Source organism: Conger conger, chromosome 3, assembly GCF_963514075.1.
Source record: "Conger conger chromosome 3, fConCon1.1, whole genome shotgun sequence".
In the NCBI taxonomy this organism is placed as follows: Eukaryota; Metazoa; Chordata; class Actinopteri; order Anguilliformes; family Congridae; genus Conger; species Conger conger.
The window spans coordinates 82,625,604-82,645,215 of NC_083762.1; positions in this window are offsets into that span (position 1 = coordinate 82,625,604).

A 19,612-nucleotide genomic window follows, 5' to 3' on the forward strand; every position below is an offset into this window, starting at 1 on the left:
CCGATTGTGAAGGGAAGTAAGCATGATGTCTTTCATCTGCTGCACTAAGTTTCCTTGGCCGACAACTGCGTCTTTGTGCTTCTTCAACAGAGCTTGAACAGCACATCTGGAAACCCTGTATACCTTGAAATTTCTGATTGGGAGAGACCTTGCTGATGCAATATAACTACCTTGTGTCTTGTTGCTGTGTTCAGTCTTGCCATGGTGGATGTCTTCTGACATGAAACTGTCTTCAGCAACCTCACCTTGGAAGCAGAGTTTGGCTGTTCCTCACCCAGTTTTAACCCTCCAACACAGCTGTTTCTATTTCAGTTAATGATTGTGTTTCAACCTACATATTAAATTGATGATCATTAGCTCCTGTTTGGTATAATTGGGTCATCACATATTTGAGATATGCCTACAAAATCCCTGACTTTGTGCAAGTGTACCGAGAATAATTGATGCTGGCAAAGGGTGGTCACACCAAATATTGATTTGATTTAGATTTTTCTTCTGTTCACTCTTCTTCTTCTGTTTGTTAATTGATAAAAAAATAAACTATTAACATTTTTATTTTTGAAAGCATTCTTACTTTACAGCATTTTTTCACACCTGCCTAAAACTTTTGCACAGTGCTGTATATATCCAACAAGTTGACAGGCTATATTGACCATCCTCGTTCACAAGAACCTGGTCTAAATGGACATTATGCTTAACTGTGACTCAGAATTCAACACAACAATTCAACAAAAATGATCATTGATTCAATGTCCTTGATATGAAGCAGGATCAGATACTCACCTGTGAGCCTCCCTGTGTTTGTACAGTGCTCACCACATGCAGATATGTCCTGTGTTTCTCCAGGAGGAGTTGAGGACAGAGTGAAGCCACATGGAGACATGATGAGGCCAGCTCAGGCCCATGATGAGCATCAGAAGGCAGCTCTGGCTGAGCAGCACAGAGGGGCTGATGGGAGAGCTGCACTTTCACAGGAGGAGAGTCAGACTGGTGAGTACAGAGAAGCAGCAGGTAACCTGCCCATCACCTGCTTTACATCATATTTCATATTTTATTTCTCCACAGAATCACTAAATCTGGGGGAATATTCTGCAGAGAGAGGAGTGAAGACTGAGGGAGGGAACTCACCTAAACTCCCCTCCTCTGGTACTGTCCCGTTCAGCACTCCTGTGTCTCCATCTGCTGCTCCACCCAAAGCAGGAAATGAAGAGGACACCACCCACACCCAATCTACTGCTCCACCCAAAACAGGACATGAAGAGGACACCACCCACACCCCATCTGCTGCTCCACCCAAAGCAGGAAATGAAGAGGACACCACCCACACCCAATCTACTGCTCCACCCAAAACAGGACATGAAGAGGACACCACCCACACCCCATCTGCTGCTCCACCCAAAGCAGGAAATGAAGAGGACACCACCCACACCCAATCTACTGCTCCACCCAAAACAGGACATGAAGAGGACACCACCCACACCCCATCTGCTGCTCCACCCAAAACAGGAGATGAAGAGGACACCACCCACACCCAATCTACTGCTCCACCCAAAACAGGACATGAAGAGGACACCACCCACACCCCATCTGCTGCTCCACCCAAAACAGGAGATGAAGAGGACACCACCCACACCCCATCTGCTGCTCCACCCAAAACAGGAAATGAAGAGGACACCACCCACACCCCCTCTACTGCTCCACCCAAAACAGGAAATGAAGAGGACACCACCCACACCCCATCTGCTGCTCCACCCGAGGAAAAGGACACCACCCGCACCCCATCTGTTGCTCCACCCGAGGAAGAGGACACCACCCACACCCAATCTGCTGCTCCACCCAAAACAGGACATGGAGAGGACACCACCCACACCCCATTTGCTGCTCCACCCAAAAATGGAAATGAAGAGGATGCCAGGACAGCAGATCCAGCCCTAGAGCTCCCCACTCCAGAGGAAGAGGAGAAAGTTCAGAGACAGGATGGAGACAAAGTCAAGACTGGACTTGATAGGAGAGACAGGCCTCAAGTTGCCAACTTGATAAAGGCTCGGCGTGAGGAGAGAAAAATTAAGAGGAGACCGAGGACGGAAACAGGAGTGGGATCTTCCATTGAGCTCAACAGTGATGGAGCCCACAGAACACCTGATGGGAGTGTTGGGGTTCCACAGGAGAGTCAGACAGGTGAGTACAGAGACACAGCAGGTAACATTCTCAGTGAGACACACCCACAGGTAACATTCTCAATGAGAGACACGCCCACAGGTAACATTCTCAATGAGAGACACGCCCAGCTGCTCCTGGTGATTCTCTTGTGTGCAGGTGCATTTATTGCTGAGATGTTGAGAGATGAACAAGGATTGACAGGAACTCACCTTGTTTTTCAAGCTGAAAACCAGTGCTGTGTATAACCCCTGTTAATATGAACCAAACTGCTTAGATGGTGGCACTATAACAGTCATCTGAAAATGCTCACTTTGAAAGCAGAGAACTCATGACCCATTTGAAATAGTCACAAAATTTGGCACATAGATGCACCTCCTCAAACATATTCTTCTCTTGGGCCAAACAAGTCTGCCATATTGGATAATCCACAATCTGGGATTTTTTGTAAATCACTTGGATGAATCTCCTCCCAGGCTGATTGACATCCTGGCATGCAGCATGCATTTGTTTTTCAAAGTTGTCAAAAGGAAGTTGCCATTCCGTAGACATGGCCCCAGTCAGCCAATTAACTTTCAGGGGGTGTGGCTTTGTACAAAAAATGCTTATAAATCACAAATGGTTTGATATTAAAGGATATAACTTGTTCTATCCAGTGGCTTCAGAAAGTATTCAGACCCATTCACTTATTTCAATCTTAAATGGATAAAATTGCTCATCAATCTATTCCCAATAACCCACAATGACAAAGTAAATACAATTTGAGCAAATCTAGTAAAAATCAAAAACTGAAATCTCTTATTTACATACAGTGGGGTCGAAAAGTCTGAGACCACTAGTGAAAATGCTTATATTTTGCATTCTTTTCTCATTTCTAAAAAGTTGAATCTGTGAAAAATGTCTGAATTTCTTGGTATTTGGTATGTGCCCCAGCTTTTATGGCAACATGCACTTAAGCTGTCTTCGACTCCACAAATTTGTGCAAAACCTGATGATCCATGTTATCCCTTATTTAACAATGTTCCAAAGAGCATCTTGTGATGTTGTTGAATGCTTGGCTTTTGTCAGTGTTCAAGTGCCCCCATAAATGCTCAGTGGGGTTGAGGTCAGGTGGTAAATGTCCAGTGGGGTTGAGGTGAGGTGACTGTGGATTGTGCAGGCTTCCTTGCTCTTCTTTCCTCTTCAAGTAGTTCTTGCAAAACTTTCAAGTAATTTAAATTTGTTTAAAAAAAGAATTCTAAATCCTAAAACCTTTGTGTATATTTCCAGGATTACATGAAAAATAATTCAATAATTCAATCTTTTGGACCCCACTGTAATTATTCAGACCCTTTATTCAGTTCTTTGTGGAAGCTCTTTTGGCAGCAATTACAGCTTTGAGTCTTCTTGTCTCAACAAGCTTCACACACCTGGATTTATCAATTTTATCCCATTCTTCCTGGCAGATCCTCTCAAGCTCTGTCAGATTGGATGGGAAGCATCTGTGTATGTCCGTCTTCAGGTCTCTGCACAGATAAGCTATGCAGTGTAAGACAGTGCTTTGGCTGGGCCACTCAAGGACAGTGAAGAGACTTGTCCTGAAGCTACTCCAGCCTTGCTGGCTGTTTGCTTCAGGTCATTGAAAGGTGACCCGTCGCCCCAGGTTGTGTTCACTCTGCAGGTTTTCCTCAAGGATCTCTCTGTATATGGTTGCATGCATCCTTCCCTCAATTCTGACCAGTCTCCCTGTCCCTGCCGCTGAGATGGGATGGTACTGCCCAGGTGATGAGCAGTGCCTGGTGTTCGGCAGACATATTGCTGGAGTTACATTACATTAGTCATTTAGCAGACGCTCTTATCCAGAGTGACGTACAATAAAGTGCAAATCAAGACCAGGGAGTGGGTTGTAGAACCTAGAGAAAAGTACCGGTCCTAGAGTGATCACATCGATAAAACTTGAACCCTTGAAGACTGCATCAACTTCTGTCCGTTCTGCCCAAAGAGGTACTTTTTTGGCCACATCAGACCAGAGAATCGTTTTCCTCCTGCTGTCAGAGTCCTAGTGGGCTGTCACATGCCTTTTACTCAAGAGAGGCTTCCATCGAGCCACTTGACCAGAAAGGCCTGACTGATGGAGAGCTGCTGAGACGCTCATCCTTCCGGCAGGTTCTCCCATCTCTGCAGAGGACTTCCAAAACTCAAGAACTCCTAACCCTATGGGTTTTAGGTCACCTCCCTGACCAAGGGCCTTCTCGCCCGGTTTCTCAGTTTGGCCAACGGCCAACTCTAGGAAGAGGCCTGGTGGGTCCAAACTTCCGTTTCACAATTATTGAGTCCTGGGAACACTCTAAGCTTTAGAAATGGTTTTACAGCCTTGCCTTGAGTTATGCCTCACCACAATATTCTCGTGGAGGTCTACGGAGAGTTCCTTGGACTTCATGGCTTGGTTTTTGAACTGACATGCAGTATGAATTGTGGGACCTTATATACACAGGTGTGTGCCTATGAAAATGAGCTATGTCCAATCAATTTAATTTGCCACAGGTGGACTCCAATCAAGTTCTTGACTCATCACAAGGATAATGAAAGAACTGGATGCACCTGGCCACAATTTGGTGCCACAGAAAAATGTTATCCATTTAAAATTAAATCTACAACAGATTTAAAAAAAAGTGAAGGGGTCTGAGTACTTTCTGAAGCCTCTGTACATTGGCAGGCACATAAAGGCTGTTACTGACCAAATCCAATCCCATGCTGGTGCCATAGAGCTCAAAATATTTTGATTTATTTTAAAAAAATCACAAATGGCTATGAAATCAATCGAAAATGGCAAAGACCCCTGGTGGCTGGGTGGTGTTTGTGAATAGGAAAGCCCTTGGTACTTCATTGGGAATGTCATCATTAAATGCCATCATTAAAATCAATAGGGACTGGCAGAGATCCCTGCTGGCATGGTGCATAGCACTTTTGCCTCAGAACAAGAAGGTCCTGGATTCATATCCCGACAGTGCTCTTTCTGTGTGGAGTTTGCATGTTCTCCCTGTGCCTGTGTGGGCTTCCTCCACCACAGTCTCAACTAATGCTCCGTTGCTTAGACCCAGGGAATTACTGCTTTTTGTTATATTTAAAGATGATCCAGGTGTTGTCCAAATCCAGCACATTCATCTACACTGTACATGACATCATAGATCATAAAGAGGTGGTTGTGCTGTCCCTCCATGACAAGCACAAACAGAGGCCACCTAAAGGCCATGTGCCAGGCATGCATTTATGTCATATTTTATATTTTATATTGTATTTCTCCACAGAATCACGAATTCAGGATGAAGATTCTGACGATAGCCTGTAGCCTACCGGCTAAGGTACATGACTTGGACCCAGAAGGTTGGTGGTTCAAGCCCCAGTGTAGCCACAATAAGATCTGCAAGGCTGTTTGGCCCTTAACCCCACATTGCTCCAGGGGGATTGTCCCCTGCTTAGTCTCATCAACTGTAAGTTGGATAAAAGCGTTGGCTAAAATACCAAATAATTTAAGGGGAGTGAAGACTGAGGGAGGGAACTCACCTAAACTCCCCTCCTCTGGTACTGTCCCGTTCAGCACTCCTGTGTCTCCATCTGCTGCTCCACCCAAAACAGGACATGAAGAGGACATCACCCACACCCCATCTGCTGCTCCACCCAAAACAGGACATGAAGAGGACACCACCCACACTCTCCAGTCTTGCCCATCTTCCCCTCACCCCTCTAGATCTGTTCCTCAACCAGCACCAGCTCTAAGGCAGGAGCAGCAAGAGGAAACAGGAAGAGGAACAAGATCTATTGATGAGGCTGGAGGCAATCAGACAGCAGGAGCCAGGAGTGGCCATAAGGCTGGGCAGGATTGGGCAATGCCCCTCTGTCTTGCCCAACCAATCAGAGAAGGGCCATCACGGACAGCGGGCAATAGTAATAAGGAAGGCTGAGGAAGATCAGCCTGCCCTCAAAATCCCTGCTCCCCAAGATCTTCCCAAGACCCCTCCATCTTCTTTCCCTCTGGACCAGGCTTGAGGACAGAGTCAGAACCAGACTTGAGGACAGAGTCAGGGCCAGACTTGAGGACGGAGTCAGGACCAGGCTTGAGGACAGAGTCAGGACCAGGCTTTAGGACAGAATCAGGACCAGGCTTGAGGACAGAGTCAGGACCAGGCTTTAGGACAGAGTCAGGACCTGAAAGAGGACACAGGAAGTGGAACTGGAGCAGAATGTACTGGTGAGGCTGGAGCCAATCAGACAGCAGGATCCCAGAGGCAGGGAGAGGAGAGGAGGGGGCAGGATGGAGGTAAAGATGAGGGAGGAGCTCAGCCCAGTGGGGCAGGAGGGGGAGGAGATCCAGCCCTGGAGCTGCCCACTCCAGAGAAAGAGGAGGAACTTCAGGAACAGGGTGGAGATAGATGAGGTCCCAACATCAGGTCCCAATGTGCTCATCAGAAGCAGATTTAGCAATCCGTGTGCCTACTGCACAACCCTACATGCCTACTACAGGATGGGGACAAAGTCAGGACTCTGCAGAACCTATGGAGGACTAATGTTACTGCTACCCAGTTTTACCCAGTTTTATGTGGAATCCAAACTAGTGAACTCTAGAAGATACAGATTCGCTAACTGTTACGCGCCCTTGCATTGGAGTCTCTGCATGCCTGTGGCTCCTACAGGTGCTGCTAATTAACCAATTTACAGGTGTAATAGGTAAGATTTATGTGTTAAAACATTGTTACAAGACCATTGTAAATCCCGTACTATCATTGAAAAAGCCTCACTGCCCAAATTGCACTCCAGACAAGCAATATTTACAAATATCTACCTGAAGCAATACGAACATAGTAGCAAGCGTTGCGAGCATTGTTGCACAAGCATTGTGCCTCAGGTGGATATTTGTAAATTCGGCAAGCTAAATAATAGCTCATTTGTTTGTTGCTACCGATAACAAACTGGTATCATTTTGTAAGTAGATATGTATTCTTCGCTTGGATAATAATAGAGAGTTTCAGGGATCATGTGTCTGGAGTGCAATTTGGGCTGCTACACATTCCTTTTATCTCTACGTGTTCATGCGTGTTTAGCTAAACTTTTATTTGTCTCAAACTGTAAGTTACAGTTGCATCGTTTGTGGTAGACTATCATATCTTAGTTACATAGCCAGCTAGTTACACAGCCAAATACGTTGCTTGCTCATAATATATTTGGTTAGCTAAAGTGAAAACTTCAAAAAGACAGAAAATATAAATTGTGTAGTGCACTATAGTCAACATTTCATAAAGTCACCTGTTCGGTGAACATTTTCTTACTAGAACACTATCTAAAGACGGCATGCTCTGTTGTGTTTGTCACTGTCAACTGTCCAAAACATTCATGAGAACACTGAACTGTAAAATAACGTTTATATTTTGCATTATATTCACAGACTGTGGGAAGTCAGTGTTGTGGTTTGATGGTGTTTGTTGCTGCCATTCCTCTCTTGGCTGTTAGGAGTCTGAAATTACTTATTGCACTTTTAAAATAAACACTTTTGAGGAGACTTGCTGAAAGATTTGTTTCTTCTTCTTTTTTTTTGAGAGTTGTAAGTTATATTTTTAAGCCAAGTATTTTGTTTTTGATTGGAAAGAAAAGGAAAAACTAGTTTTTCAGTGTGAACATTGGAAAACAATAACTCACATATGAAGTGCCAAATAGGCTAGGCTGCATTTCACAAATCTACAGAAATGTTTCTGAATGAGCGTATGTGATATGCTGACATTAGCCAAGAATATACACTATATACACTATATACACTGTCACAGTACAAGGTGTTCAGATTGAACACATTGGGATTCTGGGAGTAAATAATTACAGTAGTGTCGATTTTTTTCTTTGATCCAATGGTTACATATTAATTTGTCAGGCTTGTGTTTTTACAGGCTACTGTATTGTTGAGTGAAGGAGGATTCACCATTTAGCCTTTTTAGAATGTTGGATACAGTGTTTAAAAGTGTGTTTTGGTTTTCTATTAGTTTTTTATTTAATCTTCTTGCTTTTCTATTTTAGGTTTCAGGCAGGTGAAGTTTGTTTCCCACCTTTTTAGAGAGTTAGGTCCGAGGAGGGAAGATAAACCCTGGAAGCCTCACTTTTTTTGCTTTGCCTCAGAAGTGAGGGATAGTGTTTTCTTTGTGGAAAAGGAGTCGAGTTTAGTTGTCCATACACTATGGGTTTAGTTGCCTGACCACCCTGTAAACCTACTTGTGCTAAATGTGTTTTTTCTTTTTTCATTGGTTACAATTTTGCTTTTTGGTTTTATTTTTTAATTGATGTTGACTCCTTTTCTGTAGGAGGCTTTAGTTCTGTGTCATTTGTGCGACATACATAACACCAAATAAGCAGGCTAGCTAACTAACATTAGCAACAGCAAACTGAAGTAATAGCTAACAAATAATGTATTATTTACACATTCTATTAACCAAGTTACCTATAGGCTACTGCCAGGAAGAATATCATCATATTATGCTTGATGTGCTAAAATAAAATAAAAACATTTAATTTTAACTGAGACTCTGATGTTCTTTTACTGCATCTCCATTGTTGTAGCTCTGAACTGCTGCTCTCTCCCACTGTACACACCATGGCCTTGAAGTGTAAGGCCTACAGACTCAAGCTGTTTGATACCCACTTCATGCCTGATCCTGCTGCTGTTTCTCAATTGCTTAGCTGCAGTTCCCCAAACCCAAACCTCATTCTCAAAACTCTAAGTGCAATTCCCAAAAGAGTAAAACAATTTCTCATAACACAATACCATCAGTGCAAAAGAACCTATAACACTCAAATGTTCACCACATGTGTCCAAACGCACAGAGCTGGTGAATCTCTACAGCACTGTCAGTGGCTCTCATTGGGCATCCAGCCTCTCCTCCCTGTGAGACCTCAACACTTCATCACCCCTTACGCCTCAAAGCACAGAGGGAGACCTTACTGCATGTCACAGTCAAAGCACAGAGGGAGACCTCACTGCATGTCACAGTCAAAGCACAGAGGGAGACCTCACTGCATGTCACAGTCAAAGCACAGAGGGAGACCTCACTGCATGTCACAGTCAAAGCACAGAGGGAGACCTCACTGCATGTCACAGTCAAAGCACAGAGGGAGACCTTACTGCATGTCACAGTCAAAGCACAGAGGGAGACCTCACTGCATGTCACAGTCAAAGCACAGAGGGAGACCTCACTGCATGTCACAGTCAAAGCACAGAGGGAGACCTCACTGCATGTCACAGTCAAAGCACAGAGGGAGACCTCACTGCATGTCACAGTCAAAGCACAGAGGGAGACCTCACTGCATGTCACAGCCCCCCTCTGCAAGCCTCAGCTGTGATCCTCACAACCAGCATCCATTGAGTCCAGTGAAGACAGCTAGTTATGCAGCTGATCACAGACCTTCCACGTCCAAGCTGAGGAGAATTCCTCAGTGTGATTGAGGAAGGGTGTATATGGTGGTAGGAACTCCAGAAACATTTGTTATAGAGCAGCAAACTATTCCCTGACAAGACTGGAGCTGGTAAGAACTGACATTGTCCCAAATATCCATGCAGTTTGGCAAGGCAGGCCCCTCCTTTTAAGACATTCTCCCACAAAATGGAAAATAATTAAATTAATGATGAAATAAAATCACAATGAAAAGGAGGGCAAAAGGAGAAATGAGGGAACAGATGACAAACAGGAGGAAAGGAAACGAGTGTGTGGGAGAGATAGATAAGTTAAAGGAAGAGTGTGGAAGGTTAGCTTGCCAAAGACGGGTAAAGAACCCTCCGGCAATCCAGCGACACAACCAATCACTACAATATACTCTACTCTATACTCTATACTATACTATGGGCAACTCTACCATACTATACTATACAACAGTTACTCTATACCATACTCTACACTATACTTTAGGCAACTCTGTACCATACCCTACACTATACTATAGGCTACTATACTATAGATTACGCTATACTCTGTACTATACTATAGGAAACTATACCATACTCTACACTATACACAACTCTATACCATACTCTACTATTGACACACACACACACACACACTCTCACTATCGCTGTGTCTCTGTCAAACATTAAAAATCCTCGATAGTCACCCCACCCAGCTTTCACTTTCACAGGTACTTTCACAGGTAGTTCCCCTTCACTGTGTTTAATAATCCAAAGTCCAGTATGAAGGTGGGCAATGGCAGGCAGACGCTGCAGAATCACGGTGTTATTTTTTATCTTCATGAACTTCAAATTGGGTAAGAACTCCAACTTGCTTTGGTCGCGAGTTATAATTATGTGTTGTGTGGTTAACAAGTCAGATAGAGATTCAGTTAGAGATTACATCTTTAACCAGCTTGTAAATATGCCAGATGAATGTGCAGCTGGCTTTACTAACATAACCGCGAGGGCTGTAAACTACCAACCGCACCTACTGAGAGCGGTTGATAAAATCCTGTGTGATTTCTGCCCGAGGATGAGTCTATGATCACAGATGTTGTGGATTGTGTTGAATGAGCCTCGATATTTTGTGCGATTCACCAAGTGTTTTTACATTGCCGTGGAACATTCTATCATTTTTTTAGATTCTATTATATGATCTGATGTAGGCTACTCAATGAGTGGACATATTCAGAGACACTTAATACATTTCACCTATCCATGTTGGTGTAATCTAAGACTCTTAGTAGAGAACGGTCTCTGGTAAGAGACTGGTTGTTTGACAACGAAATGTTTTTACATCCGGGGAAAGTCCATTTCATTTGGCACTAAGCGCAAGCTTAAGAAAAGTGATACAATTCAGGTAGATGTATATTGTTACACTAATTTTTTTCATATTCAGGTTAAGAAACTGTTAGTTTCCTCATTAATCCAGTGCCACTTCCACAATGTCTGGTCTGCATGGTGAACTGCTCATGTTTCTACACTGAGGCCTCCTCATGGAACAACCTGCATATTAAACAGAGCCAAACAAAGGCCCTTTTTAAAACAAAGGTTATGGAGGCTTTGTGAGACATGCTGATGGTTCACTTTGAATAGCGACTTTAACCATGGGAGTATGGTTGCAGTTGGGCGCTAACAGATTTATCTTGTAATGTGTTTGTTTCCATTGAGGACCACTTTGGAAATAAGTGTTTTCAGTAATGCTTTTAAGTGCCATCCTTATCCTTTTTGTGTCATGATACTCTGTTGAGTTGCTGTGCTTTTAATTTCCCACGAAAGATCTAATTTCATCTAATAAGACTCACTTTCACCCAAAGTGTATCATTTACAAAGCTAGGAGGTACACCATCTGTGCGTCTCAGTCAGTACTCCCTGTTCAAATGCTGCATATCCACTGAGAAAGGAGTGACCTTTGAACTGTAGCAGAGTGCGTGCGTGTGGGTGTAACGCCTTGCACTTCTATGGGCAATGCTGAGCCTGTGTGCATTCATCTGGGTGTAAAAGCAATGGTAATTGTAAAAAAAGACACAAGAAAAACAAGGCCAATTCCTTTGTTTTTGCAATACAGACTGTTTTGAATGTTTTTGCAGACTTCTGAATTCATCCTGCTGCTACCATCATGAGTTACATCATCAGTAAAGATTAGTGAGCCCACTCCAGAAACAGCCATGCAAGCTCTAACCATGACACTTCCTCCACCGTGCTTCACAGATAAGCTCATTATAAATCCATCAAACTTTGTTCCAGAATTTTGTGACTCATCTCTGTACTCTGTACTCTGTACTCATCTCTCTGTCTATATTGCTGCTCTCTAAGTCTTCTTAGAAAGGTGTATTGAGATACCTTCACCTCTGCCCTGTGCAGACTGTTTGTGATGTCACTGACTGGCCTGTGGAGATTGTTTGTGATGTCACTGACTGGCCTGTGGAGATTGTTTGTGATGTCACTGACTGCCCTGTGGAGATTGTTTGTGATGTCACTGACTGATGTTTTGGGGTTTTTCTTCACAGCTCTCACAATGTTTCTCTCATCAACTGCTGTTGTTTCCTGCTTAATGTCTGTTGCTCAGTACACCAGCAGTATTTCAGGACATCCCAAGTTGTTGTACAAGTTATTCCCAATGCTTGTGCAATGGCTCTGACTGATTTCCCCTCTTTTCTATGCTTCAAGATGGCTTGCTTTTCTCCCGAAGACTCTTTGGTCTTCAGATCTATCATCTCATGTACATATTTTGACCTCAATCTCAATTGTTTTCAATGTATACCTAAAAAAAATAATAAAAAAAAGAAGGAATTGACATTGCTGTTCCAATACTTTTGGAGGGGACTGTAGTCTATATGCAACCTGTCCACTGTATAAAACTGGAATCAATGGAAAAAGACGCTTAATGTTAGCGTCGTTACGATACTTCTTGGCTTCAATGCTATTGCGTCGTTGATGTACAGCGAACACACCCATTCTCCCCCAGAACTACATTTCTTTCCGCAACAGAACGAAATAAATATGCCTAAGAATCCGAAGTTATGAATAAGTGATTATGGCCGTTTTTCATAGCAATGAAACAATGGCAGTGTATAACATTATTTTTTAGGCCAAATAAAAACGCTTTCAGTCCTTCAAAATTCCAAGCCACACTCGACCTCGCCACACGGCACAGTTTGAAACCACTGGTCGAGAGAATACCCTTTAAGTTTCTCAACACTTCCATCTAGTGGTAATATCCTGTAATTGCAACGTAGACCAGTGCATTTTGCTTTTATAAAATAGTTTGGGCTGAAATTCCTAAATGGTTCACTCCATACGGATATAATACCCATCTCCATCCTATTCATCCCCCGATAACCATACATGTACCTCTTTTACCACAACATTTTATTTGCTTATTTTACTGTTATTGTGTCTAAATGGCAGTGCGTTTGTCACCATTCGGGTTTATTTGTAAAACGTATGAAAAAAATCCACGATAGTCGCCCCCTCTGGTTGGAATCGGATCAGTCGCTGATAACCCAAAAAAGGGGATTTACAACCTGCAAACACGCTTTCACTTTCACATTCACTTCACCTTCATAGTGTATAAAAGTGCGGCTCGAAGGTGAGCAATGGCAGGCAAACGCAGCAGAATCACGGTGTTATTTTTTGTTATCTAACTCTCTTCAGTAATCATTAACCCATTGTGTGGTCACAGCTTTTTCGCGGGTTACATGTTTACCCATCTTGATAATATCCTGAATTAATCTCCAATAACGTCTTGCCTATTGACTGGTGGTTTACTTTCACAGGATATTTTCATTCTCTTTGGATAAAATAAAATAAAATAAAAAATCATTCAACAAACTAAGTCAAGAAACATACATTGACATTTTACCATCGTAACAGGAGACTTTCACCAAAGTTGTTACATTTGGCAAATGGAGGCAGGAAGTAGCTGACAGCCCGTTTTACCGACCTCAAATACTGTATGTCCTCTGAGAAAGAGCGATCCTCTGGGTGTAACACCTTTCAGCTGAATTTGGACAATGCTGAGACTGTTTTGAGTTGTTGGGGCGGCCTGTAGCGTAGTGGTTCAGGTAAATGACTGGGACCCGCCAGGGTGGTGGTTATAATCCCGGTGCAACCACAATGAAATCCGCATAGCCGTTGGGCCCTTGAGCAAGGCCCTTAACCCTGCATTGCTCCAGGGGAGGATTGTCTCCTGCTTAGTCTAATCAACTGTACGTCGCCCTGGATAAGAGTGTCTGCCAAATGCCAATAAAGTAATGTAATAATGTTAGCTAATTTAAATTTTCTATAAAAAAAACCCCACCAGTTTCCTTGAGTAAAATACTTCACCATAAAATGGCGAGTGTGATGAATGGGTTTGTAAAAAAGTTGCATGTGCCAGGTGTCCTGGACCTGTGTCAGGCAAGGAACCTAACTGACGACAAATAAGCCACCACGTGTCAGCATCTCATTCCACTCACTGTACCTGTATACCAGCTAACTTCAGATTCATAAACAGATTCTGCACAGAGAAGACATTTTGTTTCTCTTTTGTCATGATTTAATATACACCAGTATTTTCTGGAGCAAAATGGTTACAGACTTTGGTCTGTTATTTTTAAAAATGATTAGTAAGTGAAAAAATGAAAGGGTATTAAACAGGTGGAAGTATATCTAAAAGACCCCCCTAAAAAAATCTATTAATAATCCACATCAATGCCTTTCCCTCACTTTTCTGCAGGTGATTTCACATCTGAACTCATTGTCCAGTCTAATGGGAACTTCACACTACAGCCAAATGTTCAGGGTCCAATGGAGGAAATTTTGTGGAGGTGGAATACTAATAAAGTGATTGAATTTAACCGGAAGGGGCTACGTGAATATGGAAAGTTTAAAGGACGGACAATCCTGGATATCACAACAGGAGCCCTGACCCTCACACATCTCAGAGAGTCTGACAGTGGGGAGTATGTGGGTGAGCTGCAGGTCAAAGGAGAACTGAAATACCATAAGCAGAATGTGACAGTGTTTGGTGAGTTTGCTTCTACAGAAGGTCCCAACCCAGTTCATTAGGGGCTTTCATCACAAAGATCTTAGTCATACGTTCTGAGAAAATGTGTACGCTATATTTTAAGTCGTTTTGGTGGGGCATATTTTTTCCAAGCAGGTAGAAGCATCATATGTTTCAAAGTGCTTCATAAGGTGGTCTGTAACCTCACAGTTTTAGGTGTAAATATTGATAAGCAATGCTACAGGCATAACCCTAGTTTCACAGAGTTCTCATCTGAAGAATTTCAGCAAAAAACAGCTCATCATTGGGGCCATAAAGACAGTGCTCATGAAGCCGAGAGGTAAGAATCTTTTGTGTCCCATGTAGATGCTGTAGATAAACCTACAGTCACCTGCCAGGTGAACAGGACCTCAGTAACCCTGCTGTGCTCTGGGGACGACAGACCTGCCACTCAGTACAGGTGGGAGGGGCCTGCCATAGAGCCCCAGCCAGGGCCCCAGCTGAAGATAGAGGCAGCAGAGACATCTGACTCAGTCTACACCTGTGTGCTCAACAACCCTGTGAGTGAGAGCAGAACAGAGCTTCCTGTAAAGAGCTGCTTCCCTGCACCAGGTAAGGCCACACAGCCATGTAGGGCCTGATCACAGGCCTGCTGTCCTGCTGCAACAGCTAATCCTCACTGCACAGGTTTGGACAGCTGCTCCAGTTGTAATGCAGTTCTGTGGTCCAGGGGTTTAAACCTGAGGTTTTAACTCCAGCTGAACACATTGCAATTGAAACAAAGTTTAAATGGTGTTCATGTGCTGCAGTTCCCCTGTAGTTACACACCTCTACTGTCCAGTTTTGTGGGGAAAAAATGATGGGAATCCTGTGGGTCCTGTGAAGCTTTGTCTCGTATCTTCTTCAAACATTACATTACATTAATGGCATTTGGCAGACGCTCTTATCCAGAGCGACGTACAACAAAGTGCATACCCATAACCAGGGATAAGTGCGCTGAAAGATGTTCTGTTTTTCTTTCTGTGTTTAGAAAGTTCCTCTGTCATCATTCCCTTAGTCATTATCCTCCTCCTCCTCCTCATCATCATCATCATCATGGGATTCATTTACTATAAGAAGTGTTACAAAAGTAAGTGTCTTTCCAAATAACACATTCAATTATATTAAGTGCATTAATGTGCAGATCCCACTGTTTCTGAAGCAGTTACTCAGGACTGGATTCAGTTGGATTGCTCTCTTGTTGTACTAAAACAGCACAAACACTCTAATACTGTGGGAGTTTCAAAGCACATACATAACCCTAAATATATCCATGTAAAAATTCGTGTTGACTATGATTATACTGCTGTGAAAGATGAATAATCAATATTTCATGTTCTCATTTTGTAGAAAAGACAGGACTGAAAGGGGAAGATGTTGAAGCTGGAATGGAAGGTAAGCTGTAGAACAGTGTTACTCACTCTGGACTTAGAGCTGCAGGTGATGATGTCACTGCTACTGTTACTTTATGACTGCATTTAAAACACAACTGTAACTGGAGGTGCTCCAAAAATAAATATCTTATTGAATACTAGTTTTAGCCTTTACAGGACTCCATGAGAAAATGTCTCTAAATCTCATATTTTCCTTTTCATAAACTTGAGTTAGGCATACTCCAGGTAAAACTAGAAATAAATGTGGAACATTTCTTTTGAAACAGAAGAACAACTGCTATCACCAACAGACACTGAAAACCATGAGGAAACTATAGGAGGTAAGGCAAATTAATTCTGTGTTGAACACACCTGGTCTCAAAATGAAACAGAAGTACTGTGATTCCATTAATCATATATCCAAGATAATATTTTCTGGAGATGGTGTTGAGATTAATACCTAACTTTGGTTAAAATGTATTCCATTTTTGAATCTAGTTTTATTATTGTTTTTTAGATTAGATTTCACATTATGATCACCCATAACTAGGTTATCTTTCATTTTAGGGGCAACATAATATGTATATGTACAATTCATGGAGTCACGCTAACTAGTGCTAACTGTTAGCCCTGATCTGCCAGGTTAACAATTAGACACATTTTATTTGTCTGCTTTTCCATTGTTGAGGCAATATTAGTAAGGTAGAGTTCGAAAAGGTGTGTTTTGAGTCTGCGGGGGAGGGATTCTGCCGTCCTGACAGTGGTAGGCAAGTCATTCCACCACTTGTCCCCGCCTTGTCGTCCGTCTTTCTAACAGCGGTTTCTCCCACGGACTGGCTCCGCGCCCGTCTCCCTCAGTACTCAGCCCCGCTCTGTGCTCCTGCCCGTCTCCCTCAGTACTCAGCCCCGCTCTGTGCTCCTGCCCGTCTCCCTCAGTACTCAGCCCCGCTCTGTGCTCCTGCCCGTCTCCCTCAGTACTCAGCCCCGCTCTGTGCTCCTGCCCGTCTCCCTCAGTACTCAGCCCCGCTCTGTGCTCCTGCCCGTCTCCCTCAGTACTCAGCCCCGCTCTGTGCTCCTGCCCGTCTCCCTCAGCACTCAGCCCTGCTCTGTGCTCCTGCCCGTCTCCCTCAGTACTCAGCCCCGCTCTGTGCTCTGTGCTCCTGCCCGTCTCCCTCAGTACTCAGCCCCGCTCTGTGCTCCTGTATTTGACTCTCCTCGCCGGCTCTCTCCAAGGTGCTGACCTATTAAATACGAACTCGGGAAATACACAGGGTTAATTATTCTCCCGAGTACTGGGCGTCGGCGCCCGGGTCCCTCCACTCCTGTGGTGTACCGATCCCTGATCGGGCCGCCACAACACACACTACTTCATTGCTCTTCATCAGAAACCGGAACATTTGGTGACTTGTGTCATGGCCTTTTAAACACCTGATTAGATGTACTTCTTGCACTCAATGTCATTCTAAACATTCATAGTTTCAATAAGAGCATTTTGATCAAACTTCAACACCCTCCATTGAACTGGGCCCTAATGTGGCTTCACACTGACGTTTGACGGAGCAGGACATTCCATTTGGCAAATCCACATTTTCTCCATTCCCTTGTCTTCACCTCCTTTTCTCCCTCCCTCTCTCCCTCCCCTGATGGGGGGAGGAAGGGGCAGGAAAGGAGGGCAGCAGGGAGAGATACGTGTTTGCAAAGAGCCCTCAGGGCAGGAGTGATCTGGCCTTGCTCTCAGTATAAGTGAATAAGGACAAGATGAAGCAACATGGGGCTACATGTATATCCAACAGGTGACTGGCTATGTTGCCCATCCCCATTCACATAAACCTGCTTTAAATGGACATTATGCTTAAATTTGTCTCAGAATTGTATTGTTGAATTTATCAAACTGTGATGATTCAGACAAATAAAACACATTACAGTGTGTCAGAAGTAAGGAGAAAGGGTGATTGGTTCCTGGCCTTGATATGAAGCAGGATCAGATACTCACCTGTGAGCCTCCCTGTGTGTGTACAGTGCTCACCACATGCAGATATGTCCTGTGTTTCTCCAGGAGGAGTTGAGGACAGAGTGAAGCCACATGGAGACATGATGAGGCCAGCTCAGGCCCATGATGAGCATCAGAAGGCAGCTCTGGCTGAGCAGCACAGAGGGGCTGATGGGAGAGCTGCACTTTCACAGGAGGAGAGTCAGACAGGTGAGTACAGAGAAGCAGCAGGTAACCTGCCCATCACCTGCTTTACATCATATTTCATATTTTATTTCTCCACAGAATCACTAAATCTGGGGGAATATTCTGCAGAGAGAGGAGTGAAGACTGAGGGAGGGAACTCACCTAAACTCCCCTCCTCTGGTACTGTCCCGTTCAGCACTCCTGTGTCTCCATCTGCTGCTCCACCCAAAACAGGACATGAAGAGGACCCCACCCACACCCCATCTGCAGCTCCACCCAAAACAGGATATGAAGCGGACCCCACCCACACCCCATCTGCTGCTCCACCCAAAACAGGATATGAAGCGGACACCACCCCCACCCCATCTGCTGCTACACCCAAAACAGGACATGAAGCGGACACCACCCCCACCCCATCTGCTGCTACACCCAAAACAGAAAATGAACAGGACACCACCCACACCCCATCTACTGCTCCACCCAAAACAGGACATGAAGCGGACACCACCCCCACCCCATCTGCTGCTACACCCAAAACAGAAAATGAACATGACACCACCCACACCCCATCTGCTGCTTCACCCAAAACAAGACATGAAGAGGACACCACCCACACCCCATCTTCCGCTCCACCCAAAACAGGACATGAAGAGGACACCACCCACACCCCATCTGCTGCTCCACCCAAAACAGGACATGAAGAGGATAGCACCCACACCCCATCTGCTGCTCCACCCAAAACAAGACATGAAGCGGACACCACCCACACCCCATCAGCTGCTCCACCCAAAACAGGAAATGAAGAGGTCCCTTCCCAAACCCCATCTGCTGCTTCACCCAAAACAAGACATGAAGAGGACACCACCCACACCCCCTCTGCTGCTCCACCCAAAACAGGACATGAACAGGACACCCCCCACACCCCATCTGCTGCTTCACCCAAAACAAGACATGAAGAGGACACCACCCACACCCAATCTTCCGCTCCACCCAAAACAGGACATGAAGAGAACACCACCCACACTCCATCTGCTGCTCCACCCAAAACAGAAAATGAACAGGACACTACCCACAACCCATCTGCTGCTCCACCCAAAACAGGAAATGGACATGACATCACCCACACCCCATCTTCTGCTCCACCGAAAACGGGACATGAACAGGACACCACCCACACCCCATCTGCTGCTCCACCCAAAACAGGACATGAAGAGGATAGCACTCACACTCCATCTGCTGCTCCGCCCAAAACAAGACATGAAGAGGACACCACCCCCACCCCATCTGCTGCTCCACCCAAAAGAGGAAATGAACAGGACACCACCCACATCCCATCTGCTGCTCCACCAAAAACAGGACATGAAGAGGATGCCAGGATGCAGCTTCAGGGGAGAAGCAAGAAGGAAGAGGAAGAGGAAACA